Raw genomic sequence first — 26828 nt, 5'->3', positions numbered from 1 at the left:
GTGCGCCACCACCGCCCGGCTATTTTTTGTGTCTTTTACATCATGCATCTACATCCCATTCATTTCCTGGCCCTGCATATCTGCTCTCTGTAACCCTCTACTTCCCCCATCCCCCAACCCCTGCCAGATAAAGATTAAGAGAAAAAAGAGAAGAAATAAAAGCAAAAAAAAAAAAAAAAAAAAAAAAAATCTCGCCATGGAAGCTGTAGTGTGACACAGTGAGTCACACAGTTAACCACTTTTGTCCATATATCTTTACTTGCAAGTGTTCATTGTAAAGAGTCATTGGTCTTCCAAGGCCTCTGGTTTCTGCTACACTATCGGTGCTGGGCCCTCACTGGGGCCCCTTTTGGTTATGCTGCTGTTGCCCTGTGTTGCGGAGATCCTGTGGGCTTTGGGTCTGTAGGACGGGTCCCTTCATGTGCTCCAGCAGTTCACAGATGGAATGGATATTGGGGTGGGTCAATGCATAACCCTGGTTCTGGGCCTGGGTAGTTGCAGGATTGGTCAGCACACCAGCTCTTCCTTGTCCTCACCACCAGGGTGCGCTCTCCTGCATTGCCTTGGTGAGCTCACCCTTTGTAGCACAGGGACTAGACCAGGCCTCCTACTTTCACATCCTCAGGGTCAGATCTCCCACATCTACACCTTCAGGGCCAACTCTGTTGTGCTGCCCCGGCGTGGTGTAGGGGACATTCTCCCTAGTGCTGTAGCAGACTTACTTTTGTTTTCTAAATAGAAATTTAATAAATATCAATTGAATCTTTATAGTTACAGTTAACTGTCCTAATTCTGTATTTTCTGTATACTGCCTGTTTAGCATTGATCAACTTATTTATATTCTCTGAGCTTTAATTAACACAATAACTGAAAGCCAGCAAAATGGCTCATTGGTAAAGGTGTTTGAGAGCATGTATAACCACCTGAGTTAAATCCCCAGAATCCACATGGTTCAATGAGTTAACTGACTTCTAAAAGTTGTCCTCTGACCCCGCAAACTCACTGTAATTTCTCTAAAAATAATTAAAGAATGGTAAAGTGTGGTTCACAGGTTAAAGCTCCATATTTCGTCCATGAGAGCGACAGCTGAAGTTCATTGAGAGCACATGGGATGTCTCAAGTATTTAATGTGTGGTACCTAGTGTACTGGCTGATTTTGTGTGTCCACTTGACACAAGAGTCATCAGAGAGAAAGGAGCCTCAGTTTAGGAGGCCCCATGCCTCCATGAGATCCAGCTGTGAGTCATTTTCTCAATTAGTCAGCAATGGGGGAGAGCCCAGGCCATGGTGGGTGGTGGTGGTGCCTTCTGTGGGCTGGTGATCCTGTGAGTTCTATAAGAAAGTAGGCTGAGTAAGCCAGGGGAAGTAAGTCAGTAAAGCAGCACTCCTCCATGGCCTCTGCATCAGCTCCTGCCTCCAGGATCCAGCTCTGTTTAAGTTCCTGTTCTGATTTCCTTCAATATGAACAGAAATATGGGAGTATACACCAAATAAACCTTTTCTCCCCAACTTGCTTTTTGGTCATGGTGTTTGATCACAGCAATAGAAACCCTAATTAAGACACTTAGTACAGTCACATCACTCATGTCTTTTCATGTTCTCCTCACAAAATTGTGTTGTTCTTTTCATAGCCACATTAACCCATTTAGAGTTTGGCATAGATTAATATATACTGAAGACACAATGGATAAGTAAAAGGTCTTACTTGAGAAAAAATGTCTTGATATGAGTATTATTACATTATTCAGTCAAACATCTTCTCTGGCACAATGGTACTTTCTGACACACCTGCCATCCTTTTCAATGGTAATTGATGGTGGACAGGGTTCGGGAAAATAAGTACAGTGTTAAAGCTTTAAAAAGTTTTAAAGAGGCCACTATTTAAGTGAAGGTGCTCTGAACGGGACTTTGATCAATATAGGAGCAGAGTGCTCTAACTGCGTGGACAAGTACACACCAGAGCCATGAAATGTAACCAGGGATCGCTTGTAAGTGCCCTGTTACAGCCTAGCTGGGACGCTCTGTGAAGAAATTAGCAGTTGTATTTCCTGTTTGCTATTTATGGGCCGGGTGCATTAATTTCGATTTAAGGAGTATCATTTCTGCTGGAGTCCTCCACTGCCTGTCTATAATTGGATAATGGGCTTCCTGCTTAAGAGTAGCAAGAGTTGCTTCCTTCTCCTGAAGTGAATCGATCAAGTTTGTTCACGCTCAGCTCTCACCCTCCACCAGTTGAGGGAGCACCAGACCTCTTCACTGGAAGCTGGAGCAGCCCCTCCTTCAGGGACCTCTCCCTAGGAATCTGTGCCTTCTCCCAGTAAGAGCACAGCCAGCCCTGTGCACAGCAATTCAGTCCCCTCTTCGAGTTTTCCTCTTCACCAAGAAGTTTCACCAAGGAGGTAGTCTATTAATGAGACAAAATAAAACGGAAAGTTTATTTGGTATGTACAAGGCAAACAAATGCCCTGTTGTGTATGTTTGGGACATTTTGTTATATGGATTTGAGAGTTTTCTCAAATACATGTGAATACAGCAATGCAAGAAGAGCCCCCCTCTCTCCCTCCCCACCACACACCCTACACACACCGAGGGGATGCCATATGTCCCAGTTGAGACCTACATGGAGAAGACATGCTGAATATGTCACACAGTATTATTGTGAGAGGACAGTCATCAGTTTCCTCTCTGGCAATGAGAATTTTCTCACCCTCAAGACATGCAAATGACTTTTTTCATCTGTTCTTTTTATGTTATTTGCATAATTTTCTCCTGCAAAAGTGAGAGCTGTCAAAAATTAACCATTTGGGGCTTCAACATTCAGTTCTGTGACCTTTCCCAGAACATTAAATCTCTCCGGGGACCAACGAACTTTGGATGTGAGAGAGTAGAGGATACTGAGAAGTGACCAAAAGGGTGGATGATGGATGAGGAGCAGCAGGTAGGTAGAGACACCTCACTACATTTAAACAGTCACTGGGTATTTATTCCCTTGGATACAAGTACCATTGTTGCTATTTTCTTTCCTTCCATCAGCATTTACAGATAATAGGGAAGATGTCTCTGTTAGGTGCCATAGACTCTTCTGTTGTTACTCTGGGTAATCACATAAACGTTTTTTTTGGAAATGTGATGTTAATATAAAAATGCTATTTGAAAGAGTGCAGGGGCAGCACTCTGTTTTGCATGCCTTGGTTTGTATGCTCGTGTCTTACAAAACTGCCAGATATGCTTATTTAGTATGAATACTACCTTTTTACAAGTCAGAGTTGCCCTCTGGAGGGCTGTAATAAACCTTTAAAGTCATTTTAGTTAGACAAAGGTTGATATATGTAGCAAGCTATGGGCAAAGGCAAATCCAGCTATCTCTTTTATCACATTGTTTTAAACATGTTTCAGCTTTAGGCTTGGCTTACAAATCAGCCCGATCAGTCCAGTAATTGTCTCACTGCGCCTTATATCTAACACGAATACATCTTGCGAAATCGGCTGGAGAAAGCCGATTTGCTGAAGTCCTGCAATGGCTAACACTGTGTCTAATCACCCTATAAATTATAGTCATAGTTGTAGTTTATCCATCAGGCTGAGAAAGACCAGTTTCCCAAGTGGCCTTGGTTCCTTTTCTGATTCCCAGGAGACCCACAACCCCTCCGCATGCTTTGCCTGCACGCAGGGAGCGTTGCCTGCTAATCAGGTCAATGAATACCGCCTGGCTCCAGGGACCTGACAGGCGTCCATCACAGCAGTTAGGGAGCCTGCAAACAGTGCAAGCTCACGGAGAAACTCCCGCTAGAAAACATCGCTCAGTCCTCATTTACTCACTGGGAATCTCCAAGGATTTCAGCTGATCTTTTTTCTCCCTTCAGACAGCGAGGAGCTTGGCATAAACAGAGGCAAAGGAGTACAGCGCGCTGCCACTCTGTGGGTGTTGATTGAAAACTTCGATCTCCCCACTGTTTCACGGTTGATCTGAAGGATTTCTCACTTGATCACGGAGAGTATTTCAATTAAGGTAAGTGCTGCTGCGCCTGACTGGCTACATCGCGCGGTATCTCTGCACGGAAAGTTCTTACTGTCTGCGCTGACATTCTGCACTGCAGTAAGTGGCTGTCTATGGCAGGGCAAGGCTTAGTTTTACAAGCAAGTGTCCTGGATGCGAGCCTGCATTTGGGGATAATGGCATCTCAGAGGCGTTCTTATCAAATCTGATAGTTCTGCTTTTCATCAAAAGAAAATAAAAGGTTATGTGAAAAGGTAGATGACTTCTTTTCCTTCTTTAATAATCTGGTAAGAGACCTGCAGGGTGCCAAGGTAACTTGATTTTGCTTGACGTTGTTCCTTGATGCCAGACCTTCTGGAGGGCAAAGAAATTTGCAAATACTTTCTGAGATCCTGTCCAGGTCTCTACTTCAGCAATGTCTCTGCACTTCCTTTAGGTGTAAGGACCAAGGGCTGGATCTCTGAGAGTTTAAAAGTGTGCATTTAAGAACTGAAATTTAAATGGGAACAGTGTCTGATAAATTTTTCAGAGAAATTAAGCTACAGGATTGATTATTCCAATGGCACAATGTATAGTCCTTATACAAGATAGATGGAATTTTTTTATTAGATAAGTTTTGAAAAGAAAATACTGCTTTCTGAAATGTTTATTTTTAAGGAAGGTAATTTAAGGATATATGTTGAAATCTCAACTTCTAGGTATGTTATTTCTGAGGTTATTTTTGTTATCCACCTATAGCAAATTGAGGTTAGGTTAACAGGTCACACATAGTTTAGGGCAATTATCCACCTACTTTCAGTAAAATAGTTCATCTTATTTCTTCTGTATCCATTCCTCTTTGCAATTAGTTCAAGGTACCTAGAAAGATCATGGTAAAACTTTTTCCAATGTTAACTTGAATTATGTAAACTTTTCCCATTCCTCTTTAGTTAGCACATGTAAATATAGCCTGAAGTACTGTACCACACTATGGGCAATATGATCAAGATAAACAAAATATTTTGTTCATTAAATTTACAGAGGCTCTATTGATTATCACTCTTAACATGGGAGAATAGTGACTGTGTACCTTGCTATTGTGTGGGTCAATTACCATAAAATCATTTTTAAATAATTAAACACACTATTTAAAATACAATTGCATGCTGTTACATTACTTTTTGTACTGAATTTCAATAACTAATCTGAAATATTACAGTGCAAGCAAAATATCTAACTGCTTTGTGTGTATTACTTGTCATGGTATCCCAAATGTGTTTTTAAAGTGAAAAGTCATATTTCCCAAATGTTGACTCCACTTTCATTCCATAGGTATCTTGAGATGGGAAGTCTTATAAAGATGTCAGAACACTGTTTGTGTTAATTCCCTGTGCTTCTGCAATTCCCCATGGGAGCTATTCAGGCCAATGCTGTTGCTATTGCTTCCTACACAGGAATAAAATATTTGCAGAAGGACTGTAGGCTTGCGTGCTTAGGGATAGTTGTCTGTGTTTTCACCCAATGCCTGAAGATAATTTGCTATTTCTATTGCACTGAGATGTCTATCTCTTTGTTGGAATAGGGTGGCTTCTCCAAGATTTAAAGATAACTGTGGAAAATTGTCTTCATTGTAATCACTACCCAGGGTAGCTTTATTCACCTCTGTTCTTTAAATCAAACTAGGTAAAGAGGTAAATAACCAAAACATGTTTGATATTAAATCATTTTCTTACTGCTAGTATCAGTTCTGTATTATAGACTACCCCATGTACTGGTTCAAGCTGATGGTAACTTCAAACCTAACGAGCTTTTATGGGACATTCTGGTCAATGAAGTGTATGGCCATCAAAGAACAGATATAGTGTGTTCTAATGCATTTATATAAACATGAAAACAAAGGACTTTTACTGTTGCTGTGGTTACTATTTTTTTTTTAATTTTCATTTTATGAACAAGGGAGGGAATGGAGAAAGTCTTGTGAGCAAGTGGAAATTAGTAGTTCGAGTCTTCCAGGTGACTCAGCAGGTAAAAAGTGTTTGCCACCAAGGCTGGGAATATGAGTTTAATGCCCAAGTGGTGTACTTAGAGAAAGGATCCCTGCAAATAGTCTTCTCACCTCCACATGTGCACTGTAGCACACATATGTCCATCGATACATGGATGTACATGTGCACATGCACACACACACACACACACACACACACACACACACACTAAATTATTAATTAATTAATTAAAATAATTTAGAGGGAATTTAGTCATTTATTTTAGGTAGAATGTATGATTTACTTTTCTCCAACTTACTATATTATTGCCACTTGTCATCATACATCTAGGAGCTGCGTGGATTCTCAGTTTCCTTTTGCTTGATTAGAATGTATTCCTTCTGCAGCATCAGAAAGAATTTCATGGCCCACATTGACACAGAATAAAGCAGTTCCTAAAAGCAAAGAACTGTTACAACTTCATGAAATTTAGAACGGGACTAAAGCTCAATGGTAGAGCATTTGCTTCATGTATGTGAGTCCCTAATATCAAATCCCAACACACTCTCTCTCTTCCACACCCTCACACACATGCAAACACATACACAGGCATAATGATTTAAATCCAAAGTCACTTTTAGAGAACTGAGATTGAAAAGAAGCTAAGAGTAATCCATATTCATCCAAAGACAAGTATAATATTGGATTTCCACTGGTGAGTGAATGTGTCATGAAAGAATGTAATCCAAGAGTCAATTTAGAGAAAACTTCCTACTTTGGACAGAGGACTAAAGTTACAATTGAATCCTTTATTTTGATTCTTTCTGAAGAACACTGAAGGAAGTTAGAGCTTTAAAACATAGAGTCAGAGGTAGACAGATCTCTATGAGTTTGAGGCCAGCCTGACCTACAGAGTGAATTCTTCGCCAGCCAGGGCCACATAGAGAGACCTTGTCTCAAGGAAATAGAAACCAACAAACAGATATCAGTGGGGATAGGATGGACTACCGAGTAACTGATAGAAACTGAGAGAAAAGATTTGGATTTTTGACTTGAAAACCAAGAACAAGCCAGGCATGGTAAGGTGTGAGCCATCAGACCCAGGCTGGTTCTCTAGTCTCCTTCAAGTAGACCCTGTGTTACTGCCACAGCATCCTTGAAAAAGTCTTTATGCCCTGTGGGTCAGTTCTTCCTGCTCTTCTTGTTTTTCTAAATTGCTCTGTGATTTCTTAGTTCCTACTTCTCTGCAATGTGTACTCATACTGCCAGGTGCCTGGGGAAAGTCTATATTTTTATTGGAGTTACACTGAGTTTATGAATTTGGCTAGGAAAAGCAGGTATTTTTATGATAAAGCCTTTCTATCCATAAAGGAGAATCTCAACTTATGTCTTTAAATGTGTTTCAATAAAGTTGTATAATATTTTTCATATTAAAAAAACATAGAGTCACTGTTTGACTGTTCTTATTGAACAACTGACTGGATTACAGGGTAGGAAAAACTTAAACAATCAAAGTAGAGTAATGTCAAAACGCAGCCAAAGCTACTCAAAGCAGAGTCACTCATTTCTGTATGGTCAAGCATGAGCTTAGAATATGCTCAAGAGCCTGTAAGATTGAGTCCTTGTTCAGATGTGAACCATTCACTTTGGATGATTTTTTTTTGGCTATCTGCATAATGACTATAGTTTGACTATCTTGGAGAACATGCCCTTCATTTTAAAGTTGAATGTACTTCCTATAAGCACATTCATGTTTTTGTATAGGATTTAAATATTCTAATTGTAAATTCTGACCAGGATATTCTTTGTTGGGTTCTATCTATTTACCTCTCTACACAAAAATAATCAATTATTTTCAGCAACGAAATCCACTGTTTTCCTTAGTCCAAGCTACATATCTTTATGATTCTCTGTGTAGAAACTTACAGTGAATTATAGCATCAGATTTTCCTTTTTCCTAATTTAGTAGAATGAGGGAAAAAATGAAGAAGCAAAGTTTAGAGACATGATAAAATCAGTGTACATAGAAATGTGGCCTAGTGGCTGGGGTCATAATTATTCCCAGGTGACGCTGACAGAGAAATGCAGAGTAATGCTCTTGTCAACAAGCAATTTTAAAATACAAAGGGGCATGAAATTTCTCTGCAGGTTCTTCTTCGGATTTCTGTGTCATGGTTTCAGATAATGTATTATTTGTTTTAAAATTTTATTACATTAATGTATTTGTGTGTGTGTGTGTGTGTACTTGCACATGCACACATATATTTACATGTTTGTGTGAGTATTAACATATAACAGGTTAGTTATCATGGTTACAAAAGAACATGAGTAAAGTCATTCTCTTCTTTTACCATATAGGTTCCACAGACCAAACTCAGGTCTTGGGTTTTCAAGCTTGGCAGCCAGAAGCTTTATGAGCTAAGTCATCTTGTCTGTTTGAGATCTTAAACTTCATTTTTTATTAAGAAATTTTTTATTCATTTTACATGCCAACCACAGATGCTCCTCTCATCCCTCCTCCCACTCCTCCCCCAGTCTTTCCCCCAGCCCACCCTCCATCCCCTCCTCCGAAAAGGTAAGGCCTCCCCATGAACTTTTGACCGAGATCTTAAACTTCTAACATCCTCTCCAGGAAGGGTGGTGCTCCTCGTAGATGAAGTACATGGCTCTCACATTACCCCATCTTTCTTCTCTACCCCATAGTAGTGAAAAAGACGCAACGTCTTTTCTAGTGACTGAATTTGACTTGTCTAGTCTTTCGAGACTACAGGTTGATGAGATTTAACAGGTAGCTGTTTTCATCTCTGAGCAAACTGTGAGCAAAATTGGTGAATTGTCATAAAGCCTCTGTGTAGTTCTGTCTCAATGCCATTGTTGATTTTCACTGAAATTACATATGTGAGCTTGTTTCTTCACCCAAGTCTTTTTTATCATTTCATCCAAAATGTGACACTCTGTCCTACTTTTTAATCTCACATTTACTAAATTCTGTTTATTGGTAGTTTCTGTAATGTGCCCATGACCTCTAAGAAGAACAGGCTATACTCTGACCACTGAGGTGGAGTCCATCATGTATTAAGAACTGTTTTGCAGAGGAAGGAATGAGGACCGCCAGAAGCAGGAACAAGGCAGGTTGAGAACTTTCAGGGTCAATGCATCTTCCTATTTCACTTCTTAATCTTTCTACCTTTTCTCTTTTCAACTTAATAAGCAATACAGACTATACGCTACCTTGTGTATAAAGTTATAAATACAACCAGCACATTTTCCACTAGCACTATTCCAAACTGTGTATCTAATAAACATCTGGACCTTTCTGTCCTGCTTTCTATATCCCCCTCACATAGATTTTTATCCTCACCTCTCCATATCTCCTGTCACCATAATCTGCCACTCCCCATATGGTCACTTTACAATCCTGTCCTCCACAAAAGAATGCCCAACATTGCTAAAGAATTGATTGCTCAAATACAAATATAAATATGTAAACATTTTCCTTATCTTAGGGCATGCTGTATGGCTTGCCCTCTCCTTTAGAAGGTAATAAAAATACTTTGAAATCCTTTGTGTACAAGGTCTGATGGCTGCTCCCCTTTCATTTGCCTAATCTTCATCACACATTGACCCAGCCATGGTCAACATCTTTCTTTTTAACTCTAAACTTCATCTGTCCTATTACTATGTATTATTATGTATATTTTACTTGGTAAAACCCTCAATGATCAAAACTCTTGTAAGTTTTCATAGTAGACTTTATTCCTGTTCTATGTGAATCACAGACGTCATTGCATTGTTTAATAATAACAAAATCTGGGTGTGATGGGGATACTGTACATTTCTTGCTCATACTATGTTCCCAGCGATATATAAAGAAATATTTGGTGAAAATATTAACTGAGTTTCCTCTCAAAAATGAAGTCATTTTTTTCATAAAACAATATCTATTATTTCTACTTTGACAACTTAGTTGCTGCTATTTAAGAAAAAATGTTAAGCACACATGTCATCTCTGTACAATGTCAGCAAATTTAGAAGCTGGCAGTAATTAGACTAACACAAAACTTCCACTATGTTTATAACTACTGAAATCTGTTTGTTAAATTTGAAACATCATATCGACCTTAGAGACTGTGTAGATATCTTGTCTTTAAGTGAGTAATAGAAAATTTTCACACACATTGAGTAAAGGTCACTTATTCCAATTAGTTCTTATCTGTGTAATAACAGGATAGCATTTCTCATCCATTTGTAATCAATGAACATGAATATTTAAAGTCAAAGTCCACTATCTTCAAAAGTGCCCCTTTGTGGTTCCTTATTTCGTAAATGGACAATATTTATTACTGTGGAATTACATTTGTTCTTATTCTTAGCATTTATGATCTTTAGAAAAATATAATTAGCGGAGCAAACAATAGAAACTGGCTGTACTTGTGAATGAGTAACTGCCAGCACAGCTTGAATGGATACATGTTGACCTTCCATGCGTAGGAATGATGACACTGATACATTTAATATTACCATAATTAAAGTTCATTTTATTAGCTGTCTTTTACATGGCATTAGGTGAAATGCTCTAAAAATCAATATATAGCAAACAACAGCATTAATTCTGGAACGAATTTCTCTCACAGATATTTAGAAGCAATCTTCCCTGGAACCATAATCCTCAAAAGGAAATTGCAATCCTTGCAGAAACACAGTTTGGGTCACCTGGGTCTAGGTCTCTGGATTTTTCTAAAAGCCTTCACAAGGCACAAATGACATTTTAAATAGCTTGTCAGGAGGAGATGTGATTTTTAATGCAGGCCCACAAAATATAATGGCTTCGTATATGTGTGTGTGTGTTTTATCAGTGCCCCTAAAGGCAAACATCTGAAAAGCAGAGAGGAGCATAATGCAAAGATAAATGTTGTGACTACTGTCTAAGGAGGAACATATTATAAACATAACAGGGTAATAGCTCATGATAAAAAAAATAGCAAACTAGTTGGATATGTCACAGTTTTGTTTTTTTTTTTCTGTGTCTGTTAAGAAGTATCATTAGACACCAGGAATTTTTCCTTCCTTGGCTGCTGAGCCATTTTGTTTTTTAAAAACATTTCAGAGCAGAAAGCTGTGTAAAATATACTTTGATTTGGAGGCACAGAAATGGGGAGTCCTGCCCAAATTTAAGCACAAAGTGCTTCTGTATGAAGTGATAAAAGTGTCACACTGGTTCCATTAAAATGGGACAACGTACTTCAAGCTGATAGCTCATGTTATCCTACGTCCTGAACAGTTGCAAGGTATAAAGCCATGACCGCTGCCTTCTGTGTCTGTTTCATTACAGTTTCTGTGACTATTAATGTAAAATAAACATTTGCGATTCAGTAGACACAGCTCCTCACTCTTGCCTTTGTTTCTCATTGTTTTTGTAGTGGTACCTTATTCAGGTGATGTGATGATTTGATATGAAGCAATGAAGAAAAATTAAAATATTTTGCTAACCTAATTGATTCATTCTATCTTTGGTGGGAAATTCGCTGGAAAGACTTCTAGCACTGTTGTCAGGACTCTAGATTCTGGTTACTGTACCTCTGAAGATCATATAAAGTTTAATATTAGTTATTCAATGTCTTCAGATGGGTCTGAGGAATGGAATTCTATAGTCATTAGCAAAGCAGTAAATGAGATGCACTGGTACTTTCATACAAAAGACTACTTACTCAGACAATTTCGTCCAGTCTCTATAAACTCTATATTCTGAATAATTTAATCTCTTTCTTCCCCCACCCCCTCTCTTTCACTCAGGTGATCCTCGCACATAAGTTTCCTCAGTTCTCCAGTAGCAGGAACTTCAGGAAACACTAGTTCACTACACTGTGATGCTCTAATACTTTCTGGAAAACTAGAATCTAGATCCACACCACAGGCAGCTCCATCACTCCCTGTTGAACAGTGCAGTTTGAATCTATTCAGAGACTGTTCACTGCATTTCATCTGACTTCAGTGAAGTTTGAGAATCAGTGCCTCTTTAGTTACTGTTGTCTTCTGCTTTAAAGAACTTATACTTTGACATACGTATCAGCCTGTTTTCTAGTGCTAACACCACAATACCAAGATAAAAAGAAGTTTATCTGGGCTTGAACTTCTAGACTTGCATTTCTAGATGCCCCATATGAGAGGCTAGTTCTGGTTTCTGTCATCAGCCTCCCAGAGTCCTGAGGTTGCAGAGAGCACATATGTCTGTGGTAACTCTGTTTCCTCTGTATCTTCTTCTTCTTCTTCTTTTTTTAATTTAAGAATTTTTTTCACTCATTTTATATACCAACCCTAGATCTTCCTCTCATTTCTCCTCCTACTCCCCACACCCGGGCCCCTCCTCCAAAAAGTTCAGGGCTCCCATGGTGAGTCAGCAATGCCTACAGGGTACATTCAGTTTAGGCAGGACCAAGCTCCTCCCCATTGCATCAAGGCTGAGAATGGCATTCCACCATAGGTAATGGACTCTAAAAAGGCATCTCATGCACCAGGTCCTGATCACACTGCCAGGGGCCCCTCAAACAGACCCAGCTACACAACTGTCTTCCATATGCAGAGAGCCTAGTCTGGTCCCATGCAGGTTCCACAGCTGTTTGTTTAAAGTTCATTGAGTTCCTTTGAGCTCAGTTCAGTTGTCTCTGTAGATTTCCCCATCATGGTCTTGACTGCTCTTGCTCATATAATCCCTCTTCCCTCTCTTTGACCGGACTTCTGAGCTCTGCCTTGTGCTTGGCTTGTGAATCTCTGCATCTTCTTACATCAGTTACTGGATAAAGGATCTATGATGACAGTTAGGGTATTTACCGATTTGATTATTGAGGTAGGCTAGCTCAGGCACCCCCTCCACTATTGCTAAGCTCTTAATCTTCTAATGAAGTCACCAGAATTCAATCACAGACTACACCCCAATGATTTATCTAATCATAATTAGCATCTGGATGTAGTTTCTATAATTTAATGTCCTTTCATTGGGATTATATTTTCATGAAGGGACCCTTGGAGGACACAAATCATATCCTAAATCCATTTCTAACTATTAGCAAAAGTTGGTCATTATTTAAACCCTCAGACTTGGTATTGTGCTCATTGAAATACACTAAAAGCTTTTGTGTTTCAGGAAGAAATACCAGAGTTGGAAATTTAATTCAGCAGTAGGGTCTCACATTCAAGCTCCAGTCCAAATTAAAAAAAAAAAATCCTTAGAATTAAAGACATGTTCTTATATACTATTATTATGATAGTGAAAACAAAATAATCAAGATCAGTCTGCAAATAAATAATTTGCTGCATAGTTAAAACAGAGCTGGTGAGATGATGTATGGGTAGAAAATAGAATTTCCGAAAGTCCTGGATTTACTAATCTAAATCTAGTGAGGTCACAGCAGTCACACAAATGGAGCAGGTTTAAAATTCAGGTTACTAGGTATATTTACAAAACAGAAACAACTTGCTGGTCATTTAACTTTTTAGGCATTAGGTATGATACCTTCATAAAAATATGGAAAATAGCAAAAATTTCCCTTCTTGAGTTGTGAGATATCGTAAGCACATTCTGTCCACCATGTTTATAAAGAACACTCAGTTTGTATGGATATTAACATTGAAACATAATTTTCAAATTTGTTAGTGCATTGCATTAAATAATGGCATGTAACTAGAATTTTCCTGCCTGGCCCACAGTCAGGACAAATCTCTGTCACCTGCCAGTCCCACAGCCACTCAGACCCGACCAAGTGAACACAGAGACTTATATTGGTTACAAACTGTATGGCCGTGGCAGGCTTCTTGCTAACTGTTCTTACAGCTTAAATTAATCCATTTCTATTCATCTATACCTTGCCATGTGGCTCGTGACTTACCAGCATCTTCACATGGTGTTTGTCATCGTGGCGGCTGGCAGTGTCTCTCTCTCTCAGCCTTCCACTTCCCAGCTTTATTCTCCTCCTTGTCCCGCCTACTCTTCCTGCCTAGCCAATGGCCAATCAGTGTTTTATTTATTGACTAATTAGCAACACATTTGCCATACAGAACATCCCACAGCACATTGCAAAGGAAAACATTTTCACCTTATGAATATTTACTTTGTGGGTAGAGAAAGAGGAAAGGTTAAGGAAATGAAGATTTTTAGTGAGCCCTTAATAAGGATGTAGTAATGTGATGTGTGCATGAGTGTGAGTGTGTGTGTATGTGTGTGTGTGTGTGTGTGTGTGTGTGTTCATATGTCTGAATGTATGTGAATGTGTATGTCTGTGTATATATGACTACAATATAGGAATTATATGTAATAACCTATTTCAAATGTTTCTCTGGGAAGTTTGTTGTAATTATAAGGAAGTAATCTTGATATTAAAACTGAAGCTTGAGATTGATTTTACTGTGAGGGAGATAATATTCACTTTATTCATTTTTTTTTTAGTAAATGAATTTTTTCCCACTAATTTGCAAGAGCCCCACAAGAAATCTTTCATAGTTTTCAAGCTGATTGAAAACAGATCTATATGACAAGAAATGAAGAAGCTTGCAATAATTTTGGCAAATTACATTCAAATTATAAATCACAAGTAATCCATACTTGTTAAGAGACTTTGTAAATTTTTAAAGTGGTGATTTTGTGTGTGTGTGTGTGTGTGTGTGTGTGTGTGTGTGTGTGTGTGTGTGTGTGTGAGTAGATTGGAAGTGGAGACAGAAGTAAAATTACTGGCCCAAACTTTTTACTGTGCAGTAGTATTTTAAGAAATAAATGATAATCACATAGTTCTAGATGACAAAGTGCTATAACATTCCTTTGCCAATACATGACCTTCATAAAAATCAATAAATACCAAGATAAAATAAAGCACAGAAGGAACAGAAGTTGTGCTACAGAAAGTCTTCCACACCAAGTGTCTTCCTGTAAACCTGACAGGTTTCCTTGCCTCTGTCCTCCTCGGGCTGAAACTATGATGATAGAAGTCTGTAACATGGAAGACAAAGTAGCTTTCTATGAATATCTAACGCTGATCTATGTTTACAAGGTTGTCTAGATATCGGGAAGTTGGAACTGCATAGAAATTATTTGAGAGAAGCATCAATGTTCATTACATGAAGTGGTTTGAGGGACTAAGGGACTCTCAGGGCCATATCAGTTTACCAGACTCACAGAGACTTGACTTGGGGTAGAGAGCACAGAAGGGGCACTGGAGAGTGGGATGGAAGACTGCAGGGAGACTGCGGATGCTTCAGGAGTCGTTTTAATCCCAGGGTGCATGTTTGGATACATTTCTCAATTCCCTCTGCAGATAGGAGATTTTTTTAATTCAAAGAACTAAGAGATTTTTGAACACTGTGAAGTTTCCTCTAGCTACCTGAGACAAATTCAGTGTATTCATGTTGTCGGTATGTGCCTGGTATAACCAATGCCACTGGGAATATATTATACTAGGTAGAAGTAGAGAAAACTTGACTTGTCTCTCAGACATAAAAGAAAATACATCTATACACATGCACACGTACACACACACACATCAATATCCACACACATAATGCACACATGCCACATTCACATATTCTCACATGTCCTTTAATGTATACACACACCGAGACTACCCCCCCACACACATATACATGCACGCACATGTGTGCACACACACAGTTTCCACTAAAGTTTCTTCTTTATAATACACCATGTGGTGCCCTGTCTTTTTTTGTTTGTTTGTTAATGTTCTTATTTAAATCTCCTGAACTTTTGGTTTTAGAACCTGTGATTAAGATGCTTACAGACTCCTGTTATCATTTCTAATTGCATAATGCTGGATTCTCTGGATGGGCATGTGTGTGCAGGCGTGTGTGTGTGTGTGTGTGTGTGTGTGTGTGTGTGTGTGTGTGTGCACAAATGTCATATTGTGAGAAGAAAAAATGAGCACTTTATCTCCAGATTGCTGTTCCCTCATAATGAGATAAGTCTGGGAAAAGGAGAAACAGGAAGCAACATGATCTGTTTTTTTTTTTCACAAGATTATGAAAAGTAAATCTTTTTATGAATCAAATTTTGTGGTAATGAAATCAAAGTTAAAGGCTTTCTTGCTTGTGTGCATTTGTAATATATAAAGCATATTAATATGTTCCCATATTTTTAAAGAATCAAACGAAAGAAACTATGAAAGGTATCAAATGTAGTATCTACTAAAAACCAGTTTCTCTAAGAAAAATAATAATTATTTTTCCTTCAGTTGAATATCCAGAACTATGACCAAAACCTCTAAGGGCTAATGGCTCCGTCAGTAGCCAAAACTATGTTTTTCTTTCATTTTAACAAAATGAAATTTCAATTTGAATCTACTGTTTATGACTCTTCTTTCTTTAAGCTGTTGTCTTTCCATTTTGAATGTCCTATTCTCTGTCTTTTGTACCCCCCCAGAAAATATTATCCACTTTATAGAATGTTATATAATGACAATGCCCAAGAAATATGCTTACCACAACATCAGATTTATAGAAGTCATATGGTGGCTATGGATTTTATCTTTATTATATGAACTGCATGACACAAGCCCTCATACTTTGTTGGCCTTCTTTGTGTAATGTTTCAACATCTCTCAATTCTAGCCATCTTGGTCTTTGTCCCTGACCCCAGTCTCAACCTTGCCCCCAAGGGTTTCTAATAATTTCAAGCTAAAAAAAAAACTCTGTTTACCAGAAGGATCAAAGCAACTTTTATTAGAGACCTTTGGCACCTCAAATGTCTAGTACTAGGATAATAAAATTGTATCCTATCTCTATCAAATGATACTTTTATGATGACAGAGGACCTCTGGCTAGATTGCTATACCACAAGCACTCAATGTATCCCCTGGCAATGGGTGAAGACTCCCCAGGTGCTCACTGTTTATTTTGGAAAGAATATTTTTGTTTTGCCTTCTCTGAACTCTTATCATCTGCAAGGTGAGACTCCTGCTGAGAATACTCTTGAGAAATCACAACTCCTTTGGGCAAACTGCTCCTTACTCTACCTTTCTGGTCAGTTTTAACAAAGAGCTTGAATCCAGCCTTCCTTCCGTGGCTACCCAGAACATACAAGACAAGTGAAAGGGCCTTTTGCTTGATTTTTTTTAAAATATAAAATCCACAAAGAATGATAAGAATTGGGATGCAGAAAATATACTCAGGAACTGGCAATACATGCCCTCTTAAGATAATAGGTCAGATATCCAAATGTTTTACAAAATTTCCATTTATAAGTGGCATGGGTTCAGTTTGCCTTTGCCAACAGGATTTCATTAAGTGGGGTCTTCCAGTTCAGATAACAGATCATGTCTATGAAGCTGTCAAAGAAAGCTCAGACTCCATTCTATGCTTTCATCATGGAACCTTCACTCCCATTCCTTACCTCTTGTTAACATTGGCTATGGAAATACCTACCCTTTCCATTAAAATCCATTCCTCACTTCCATTTCCTGAACTCCTACTGAACTCCTAGCAACTGAGAACCTCCATCAATTCAGTTTGTGTTAGTTATCCTTAGTGACATCTACATGTGCTATTGTGCATTCGCGAAACTGCTCTTATTAAATCCACACTTTCACGGTCTTGTCTTCAATGATGTCCCCTGATCCATTCAGAAAATTTCATGTAATTTGCGCCTATAAAGTTCCTGCAGGAGAAATTGTACAAATACAGATTTTTAAAAAGTATTTATTATATTTTATTTTATTTGTTTGAGTGTTTTGACTTCATAGATTCATATGCATCACATGTGTGCCTGCTCCAGATTGAAGCTAGAAAAGGGCATCAAATCCCCTGGAAATGGAGGTATAGGTGATTGTGAGTTACCACGCGGGTACCAGGAAACAAACCTAGGTCCTGTACAAAAGCAGCAAGTGTTCTTAACCACTGAATCATTTCTCCAGCCCTATGAATTTTGATCATACAAAGAATGTGCCAGATTTGGCTATTTCTACAAGTCCCCTCACATATGATGTTAAAAACATTGAAACAGCATGAAAAACCCAAGAGGAACATTGTTCATCTAAGGTGCACACATTCAAGAAACAGGCTGGCATTCAGGGCAAGTTAGAAACCTTCCCCAAAGGTAGATGGTGAGTCTACATGCAATCCTCAAAGATTACCAAAGTTGTCAGAAAAATGAAAAGACCTTCGTGCAGTCTTGAGGTGGGGGAAGGGCTTGGACTTGCCTCTACTGGATGTGCCTCCCCATGGGAGGCCTCGCCTTCTTGTGGGTGGGAGTGGGGGATGAGTTTGGAGGGGGAGGCTGGGGCAGGGGGGCAGGAGGAGTTAAGAGGGGGATCTTTGACTGGTGTGTAAAATGAATGAAAAAAAAATTCTTAATAAAAACATAGAGAAATAAATAAACAGAAAAAAATCAAAATTTTCCTATAATCTAACATTTATAACATTTACAACTTCAAAGACCACTCTCTGAAAATCTAGTTTAAACAAGTTACATCATTAAATGTCTTTCTTTTTTAACTTTTAATTTATTTCATGTGTGTGTGCATCTGTGTGTTTCTATACATGCATACTCATGAGTACTTACACATGTTCCACAACATGCATATGGAAGTCAGAGGAAAACTTGAAAGTATTGGTTCTCTTCCTCCACTATGCGCACACCAGAAATCACACTCAGATTGTCAAGCTCAGTATCAGGTAACTTCACTGCCTAGGCCACAATACCCAATTGATATTTCTTAATTTTTTAAATCATGAATGTGATCTTCCCTAAGAAACATTATTCCAGAATATGTGAAGTTATGGTAAGTTTGTAGACATTGAGACATTTGTATTAATATTGGTGACCAGAAACATTAATTTCCCCCAAATAGACAAAAGTCATGTGTAGGATGTGACTTCCTTAGAAAAATGAAGGTATATTTGTTAGATTTAAAATTTTCCCCAGCATTTGTGCTTAAGAGTTTAACATCGTCTTAAACCATCAGAATCCCTACCGGTACCCGCAGTTGTTTTCTCCCCGATCCTTTTTGTTTCATGTGTTTTTATCCCTCTATCAATTCTGAAAAGTAGTTCAAGGAAATACTGGATCCTTTCATGGAAAAGGTAATTAATCAAAATGGTTTCAACCCAGTTCCTGTGAGAAATGGGCAGAAAAATTCACCTCTAGCAATTCCGCTCTGGACTCTGAGTTATCGGTGTCTGTCAGTATCAGAACTGCTGCAGGTGGTATTTTTGGATGTAGGGATGGACAAGATGTGAAGAACAGACAAAAAGGTGAAACGTGTAAGCAAGTCATGTGACATGTTAGCATTGTGGCTCTGTGAGAGCAAGTGAAAAGAAGGTGCTTACTTTGAAGTTGACTTTACGTGTGTATTTTTACTATAACACAAACTTTGTCAAGGAGGATAAAGTACATTCTTTTGAGCTGTAAGGCTCAGTCTCAATTCTGCAACATCCAAACGCAGTAATGTTAACTGACTTGAAGTGAGTTCACATCATCTAAATCATACCCATCCCAGTCTACTAGAAAGATGATCTTTAATGAAAACTGCTTTTTTTCTGAGGAGCCGTGAGGGTGCTTCTGCTGTTCCTTTTATTTTAATCCTCACGAAATGGTCCATTTGAATTAACGTTGAACCCAATGGTCGTCACCCAGGACAGATGATGATGACTCAATATGAGAATTAATTACAAAAGTAATCATGTTGGTTCCCTAATTATTCAAATCTTAATTGTGACTCTGCTGGCCCAATTAGCCCAGAACACAAGGCTAATGTTAGGGATGGGTGGGTACTCAGCATCTGTGCCTAAGTGAGAGGCATCAGATGCTGCCAAGAAGTGCAGGGATGATAGAGCCTGCTCACCAGCTGTGAGCATTCAGACCGAGAGAGACACACAGGGCCAACCTGAGGGGTTATAGGAGGATGCTGGCTTGCTGTAGAGACATATTTCCCTTGGAGTGAAAAAAGAACACATGCCACTGTGTGTAGTACTATTTTTTTTTTTTTTTTTTTTTTGGTTTTTCGAGACAGGGTTTCTCTGTGTAGCTTTGCGCCTTTCCTGGAACTCGCTTTGGAGACCAGGCTGGCCTCGAACTCACAGAGATCCGCCTGGCTCTGCCTCCCGAGTGCTGGGATTAAAGACGTGTGCCACCACCGCCCGGCATGTGTGTAGTACTATTAAAACTTTAAAAGGAAAACAACAATAATATATTGCTGTTACTTATCCTTCTCAAGTTCATAATGCTATCAAAAGAAGCAAGCTAGCTACAAATTAAACAAAAAAAATCAATAGGCTTATATAAACTCCTTCAGATCTTATAAGACTACTAACATTTACTTGACTTATATGGTGCCTAACAAAATAAATATAAATGAACAGGTAGATCATCTACTTTTTATGAGTAATAAAATGATAGATCTATTATTTATTATTATTGGTTTTGACCTTAGTTGTATACAAAATACAGTATCTCAGCATTTGATTTATTTAAATTTTATTATTGAAATTCATCATTATTATGTAGGATGGATTCTAATAATAATGTGATTTACTTTTAAAGTATTTATTATTAATACTCATTAATAATATATGTGCATATTCTTTGCTGAAATAAATCAATTATTAGTGAAAGAACAGTGGTAGGAGCTAACCGTTCTGAATAGCACTGTAACTAGACAAACTTTTGTTCCAGATATGGACTAACTTTTCTGTCAGTTATAGGCAGTGTCATATACTCAAGTTGTTTTTAATTAATTCGTATTTTCAAAAGTACAAATGAAAGTGCTTTAAGTTCTTAAAGGTGAAAAATGCCAATTTACAAGAAATGTGTGTATAGCTTACATCTGAGTGTAATGAGTATGATTTACAGTTGTCACATTGGTTTGGGAGGTGATCACCTTTTAACAAAAGGAAAGGAATTTCAGGAACTTTTCCAGCATTGCATCATGGTTCTCTCTCATAGCTGAATCACAAGAAGAAGCCATATTAGTTCTCTGCTACTGAGAAAACTGCATTTCACAGTCATGGCTTACGTTCAGTAGAGATAGCTGCACACAAAGAGAGTTATTCCAACTCAGCATTGCTTCCCAGTGCAACACAGAACAGCACCCTGCCTCCTTTACAAAATCCATGCCTCCCTTGCCGCCTGTAAGGAAAATATATAAATAAGTACTTGCCAATCTTCCTTCTGAGGGAGTTTTAATTGAGGATAATGAAACATCCCTAGCTCTGAAATGAGGATATGATAGCCACAAAGCCCTTTAAAATGCTAATAGGCAGGAGGCTTTTATGAAAGTTTTGTGAGATTGTACATCATAGTAATGGTGTAGGTAGATGAAAATTTGTCAGATGTAGCTGCGGTGATCAGACCTGTTTCCTATTTTCATTTCCAAGGCTGTGCTGAACGAAGTGCAGGATAGGGTATCTACATACCACCCCTAAGAGTTGCCAAGGAATGCCAATTATAATTGGAAACGTTAATTACACATTTCTTGTCTTGCCTCCACTCTACATTTCAGTTGTATTTTCCCTGCACAACACTCTTACTTTAAATCACAGTCACAATGCCAGTAGCACATTTAAAGTGTGACTAAGCATCCTGCCCATTCTAGAGGGCTGCCTCAGCTGTTCAGACATGAACCCAGATGTGATAACGCATGGCACTACTTTAGCAAAGTGGAGTAAGAAATCACACTGACAGGGCTTAGATCAAGTCTGGGTTACTAAATGTACTTTTTCTCATCCACCGACTTCAAGGTCAACGATCTTTATTTTATGTGGCATATATCTTATGTGACAGCAGAGGAAGAAATGTGGACAGTGTAGGTTAATGCATTTGGGGTCATAATGGATTTGAAGAGAATCAGCCCTCTTGAGATATTCAGTGAACATTCCCAAGTTTAAAAGGAATGTTGATTTAATGGCCAAAGTTATGGTGAATGCCAAGCGCTATAAGAAGCAAGAAAGGACACTTTACAGTTTCCTGTTAAACAAAGAGAACTTCTCTATTTTTTTTTTTTTTTTTTTTTTTTTTTTTTTTGGTTTTTCGAGACAGGGTTTCTCTGTGTAGCTTTGCGCCTTTCCTGGAACTCGCTTTGGAGACCAGGCTGGCCTCGAACTCACAGAGATCCGCCTGGCTCTGCCTCCCGAGTGCTGGGATTAAAGGCGTGCGCCACCACCGCCCGGCGAGAACTTCTCTATTTTTGTTTGAAGAGTTTATGATACAAAAACGTGGCTTGGAATTATTTTTTAAAGTTGTGCATGCATGCAAGCATGTGTGCGTGTGTGTATGTGTGTGTGTGTGTGTGTGTGTGTGTGTGTGTGTGTGTGTGTGTGTGTGTGTAATCATGCATGTGTGAGTGCATGCAGTATCCAGCACTTGGAGATCAGAGTACAGATACAGGTGTTGGATCTTGCTTTCGATCTTATGACAGAGACTCTTGATGTTCACTGCTGCATACACCAAACTAACTGGCCTGAGACCACTAAGGGATTCTCCTGCTCCACCTCCCATCTCCACTTAGAAGCTCTAGAATTACAGATGGACGCTACCGTGTCACGCTTTACATTGGTTCTGAGGTTCTGAACTCAGATCCTCATGCTTGTTTGGCAAACATTTACCCAGAGACATCACCCCAGCCCTCTGTGGTAATTTTTTTTTTTTTTTTTTTTTTTTTTGCTGAGTTTCTTTCCAATGCAGGGATGTAAAGGCAAACATTTCCACATCTCAGATAAAGGTGTTGATCGCTAGGATTTGAGATGACAAATGTCTTTCTTCAGTGTCCTCATTTGCCAGCAGCATGAGAACCATCTGCTAAGGTGCCAGGCACTGGTCTTCTGCTGACAGAGGATGTTACATGTGTCTGTGGGAATGTTTGCCTAAGAGAAATCATTAGTGAATAAGTAACACTAATTAGTGACACCAGTGATGTATCCTAAACAAAGTCCAAATAAGAGGAACTAGGTGATCAATCATCAGATCTAGTTAGAAGACCTAGTTACTGAGACTGACAGTATACCCTACGGATTAAGATGTATATGGATTTCACCTCTTTTATTATAATATTCCTAAATAGAACCCCTATTTTATTTAATGGGTTTATACTTGAAATACATTGAAATATTCTGGGACATTAGGTTTATTCTCTAAAATTATAATAAATAGCATTTTCTTCAACAAATCTTCTCAGATACTTTTCATTAACACTCCTTGAATTATTAAATACCTTTCAAATCACACTTTCATGTCTACTTTAACCAAATTGCAATTATAAATATTCAAATTTCCATCAACTGCATGATTAAAAATTTATTTGCAATACCAAAGTGTCTCATATGGGTGTGTGTGTGTATATATATAAGTCACATCTGGAGAAATTCTGTCATGTTTTTCCATAAAATATCTATTTTAAAATGTTTTTAAAAGTTTATACATGAGAAAACAACAAAGACTAAATGTACATTTGGAAATAAACTTTAGAACTTCTTTATAACATCATGCCACCAGGATGAAGTTAAAAGATATCAATATTAAATTTCACTTGAAGTGTTTACTATATGAAAATAGTACCAACTTTTAATAATTTACACATCCGTACATTTTAAGCTGTCTTTGAAAAAGGCAATTTTGTTTTTCTTTTAGATTTTATGCTGTGATTGCTAGAAGTTAGTATAAAATTAGAATTTGTAATAATGGAAGGTATGTTACCATAAAAATCCCACTCAAAGACACTTAAGGAGGGAAAATTTCCAGGGGTGAGCCCCGGTGAATTCCTATCAGGTTATTTAGAAACAAATAAATGACTCAAGTGTCACAACAATTTGTTCTGGGAATCATATAAGAGTCAAATTTGACTATGATTTTTTATTTTCTGTAAAGTCCTTCAACATTACTGTAGAACAAGAAGCATTATTTTCCATTGATGATATTAGACTATCCAAATATCAGTTCATAAGTGCAGCTCAGTTGTAGGACACATTTATGTTCAGGATTAGTCTTTTGTGTAAAACAAAGCAAAAATAATAAAATTTACAAACAGATGAATATGGGTAGAAAATGCTACTGTCTGTTATTGCCTCTCTGTATAAAAAATGATAAAAAGGAGACCATGAATTAGATATGTAGTGAGAAAAAGGAAATATTGCATGGGAGGAGTTGGAGGAGGGAGGGAAATCATTTAAATAAAGTAAACATGAAATTTAAAAACACAAGGAGTTTATTTTTGAAGGTAAGCAAACAGAGTGTCTTATGTTTGAATAATAGGAAGTAAGAGGAAGTATCCAGGTAAATATCTTGAGAATTTGTAACACAGCTATAACAAATTTAAGTTCAGATTATATATATAGTAAGGATTTTGCTAATTAGATTTTAAGAAGAAACTTCAAGGTAGTCATGTTTTCAGTATTGAGAAGTGGCAAATGAGGAGTAAACAGTGTGTGTGATGACATGACCATCTTTTACTTCCTTATACATCTCAGAGCTTCACAGGTCATCTTACAGTTCCCTTAACTTCATTCTTGTTCTTCTTAAGATAGTAACTGTACCAGAGACCCCAGTGAGAAAATTCATAATCAAAAGGAGTTTATTTCCTGTTTTTCTATTCTATGCTTTCTTTCTTTGTTTCAGATCTCTGTTCATTATTGTGCAAATTCATAAAAAAAGTAGTTACTCTCTACTTGCTTTTGGCAACAAGTTGAACAACTGCTGAGGTTGGAGATTGATACCCAAGGAAAAGCTCTTGCTGAAGTTATTGAGGAGGGGATGAAGAATGAGCCCTAGGCAAGGCATGCGTGCTGTATTGAAGTCACATAGCCTTGAAAGTCAGCTCAGTTGAATTGTGTTATTGTAAACGTTTTTAGTGACAGCCAAGCATTTGGTAGGGAAACACTGGTTTTAAAAACAGGTCCAACTTTTTAAATCCATTTTACTATTTTCTTCTCATTTACTAATCTGTCAATAACGAAAGGGATGTTATGAGCACCTACTCAGATGTGATGCACTAATTATTTAAATATATTATTTTTCCTTCCATGTCAACTTAAGATTTGTCATGGTTGCCTACTTAGTAATTTAAATATATTATTTTTCCTTCCATGTAAACTTAAGATTTGTCATGGTTGCCTACTTAGTACTGACAAACAAATTGAAACATTGCATTCCTTGGCTCATGTCAATTCCTTAGTAGTTGGAAGACCAGGTACAAGTATGTGTCTTTTTAGGTTGGAATTTTCTTGATTTGTCCATCACTGGACCCTCTCAAGTTACTTTGCAGACTAGCCAAACTTCAGATACAAAGACAGAACATAAATATAAGTCAGTCATTTCTCATGCTTCTCTAGTTTCTGTCATAAAGACTATATCCTCCACAACTCTCAGCTTCTGTATCTGAGAGTATGGGGTATAGATCTGATTTCATAACTGTTCTATCTTTATATATTTCAAATGTGGCAAGACAATCAGCTACCAAACAGAAAGTAGTTAGGAATTAGGTGAAACTAGTTTACATCTTAAAGAGAATCCAATTCAAAAATTGTAACATTTTTCAATAGTATTGCGAAGTTTCATAAAGTGATTATTTTACTTAAGAAAAAGGTTTAATCAGTCACAAAAGTGCAACCCCCTACCTGGGAAGAGTGGTGAGGCATTTCTCCATGCCTCAATCCAGTTTCATAAGTAGAAAATGTAGGCATTTGAAGGTCATGTCCAAAGTACTGAGAACAGGGAGCCACTATTTATGACTCAGGAGGACAAAGGTTGCAGGATGGGTATTCAAATAATAGGGCTATTTACTGCCTGTGTCATCTATGATGTCATTCACGTGTGTAGAGGAAAGTATGCCAAAGTGAAATGAATGTGAACTTCAAAGCTGTGTAGTAAATGAAGACTTTATTCAATGGTTTGCTATCTCTGAATTGGACTCATCTTTTAGAGCAAGCTTCCCACAACACAGCCTAAGATCATCTGTACATGTGGAACTTGCCGCTTCCCTTTCCTTGTGATAGTTGCCTCTTACATGCAGTAATACCTGCACACTGTATTTGCTTAGTGAAACAATGCTTCTAAATTTATAAGATGGGGTCCATAAAATTTGCACTGAATATCTCCCAAAGATTCTAACAGACAGGAATTTATATGCCATGTTAATAGAAAGTTTTATTGTTACATAAATTTGAATTTTTTGTTTCTAATTCCCCTATCTAATTATATAGTACTCTTCAGTTTTATCTGGTGGAAATATTAAAATAATCAAATTAAACATTTTAAAAATATCTAGACCATAGAAGATAAGTACGTAAACCATCATCTTTTTGGCTTTAATTAAACTTTAGCTAAATAACAATCTTTAAGAGTTTATACATAATGTTTTAGAAAAGTAACAATTTGCATTGTAATAATTAACTTCTGGAACATTGAATTAGTCATCTAACTTTAAGATAATGAGAAATGTTCCATAGTTTATATTTAATTTCAATTATATTTAAGACAAAAATCTAAAAAAAGTTTTTGATGTTTCCTGTTTATAGCATGCGTCTTTAAAAAAAAAAAACTATATAAAGGCAATTAAACTGCCTCCACAAAAATTTTCTATAGCATGTCATTAACCTTTATGTGAGAGCAAAACACATAATTACAATAAAATCCATTGTTTCTCTGTATTCATTTCTTTAGGGAAGGAAAACTGTGAATAGATATTCACAGAAAGGTTTATATGACTCATTTGAAGATATATGCATGAATGTGAGATGCTATTTCTTTAGGGGTTATATCTGGAAGTTTTCCGGTGTCCTGCCTGGTTCTGCAGCTGCTCAGACCCAAGAAAACACACAGAAGCTTATATTAATTTAAACTGCTCTGCCATTAGCTCATTACCATTGACTAGCTCCTACACTTA

At 37.7% G+C, this 26828-nt stretch overlaps 1 protein-coding gene and 1 long non-coding RNA gene across 6 annotated transcripts in view; one reads left to right on the top strand and one right to left on the bottom strand.

The window, feature by feature from the left end:
- Cdh12 (cadherin 12) overlaps positions 1-26828 on the top strand; it is a 988903-nt gene that overhangs the window by 580684 nt on the left and 381391 nt on the right. For all 5 annotated transcript variants that reach the window (XM_052743072.1, XM_052743068.1, XM_052743069.1 and 2 more), the window contains one exon: positions 3864-4009. The gene's annotated coding sequence lies outside the window, so the exon portion shown is untranslated. The remainder of the gene's footprint in view (positions 1-3863; positions 4010-26828) is intronic.
- LOC128113407 (uncharacterized) lies at positions 21-3934 on the bottom strand. Its single transcript, XR_008219441.1, has 2 exons — positions 3820-3934; positions 21-2404 (listed from the first exon to the last, which is right to left on the bottom strand). It is a non-coding gene; the product is annotated as an uncharacterized LOC128113407 (long non-coding RNA).

The sequence above is a fragment of the Peromyscus californicus genome, unplaced genomic scaffold, assembly GCF_007827085.1.
Source record: "Peromyscus californicus insignis strain IS unplaced genomic scaffold, ASM782708v3 Scaffold_18__1_contigs__length_77618521, whole genome shotgun sequence".
In the NCBI taxonomy this organism is placed as follows: Eukaryota; Metazoa; Chordata; class Mammalia; order Rodentia; family Cricetidae; genus Peromyscus; species Peromyscus californicus.
This window is presented reverse-complemented; position numbering and strand designations above follow the sequence as displayed.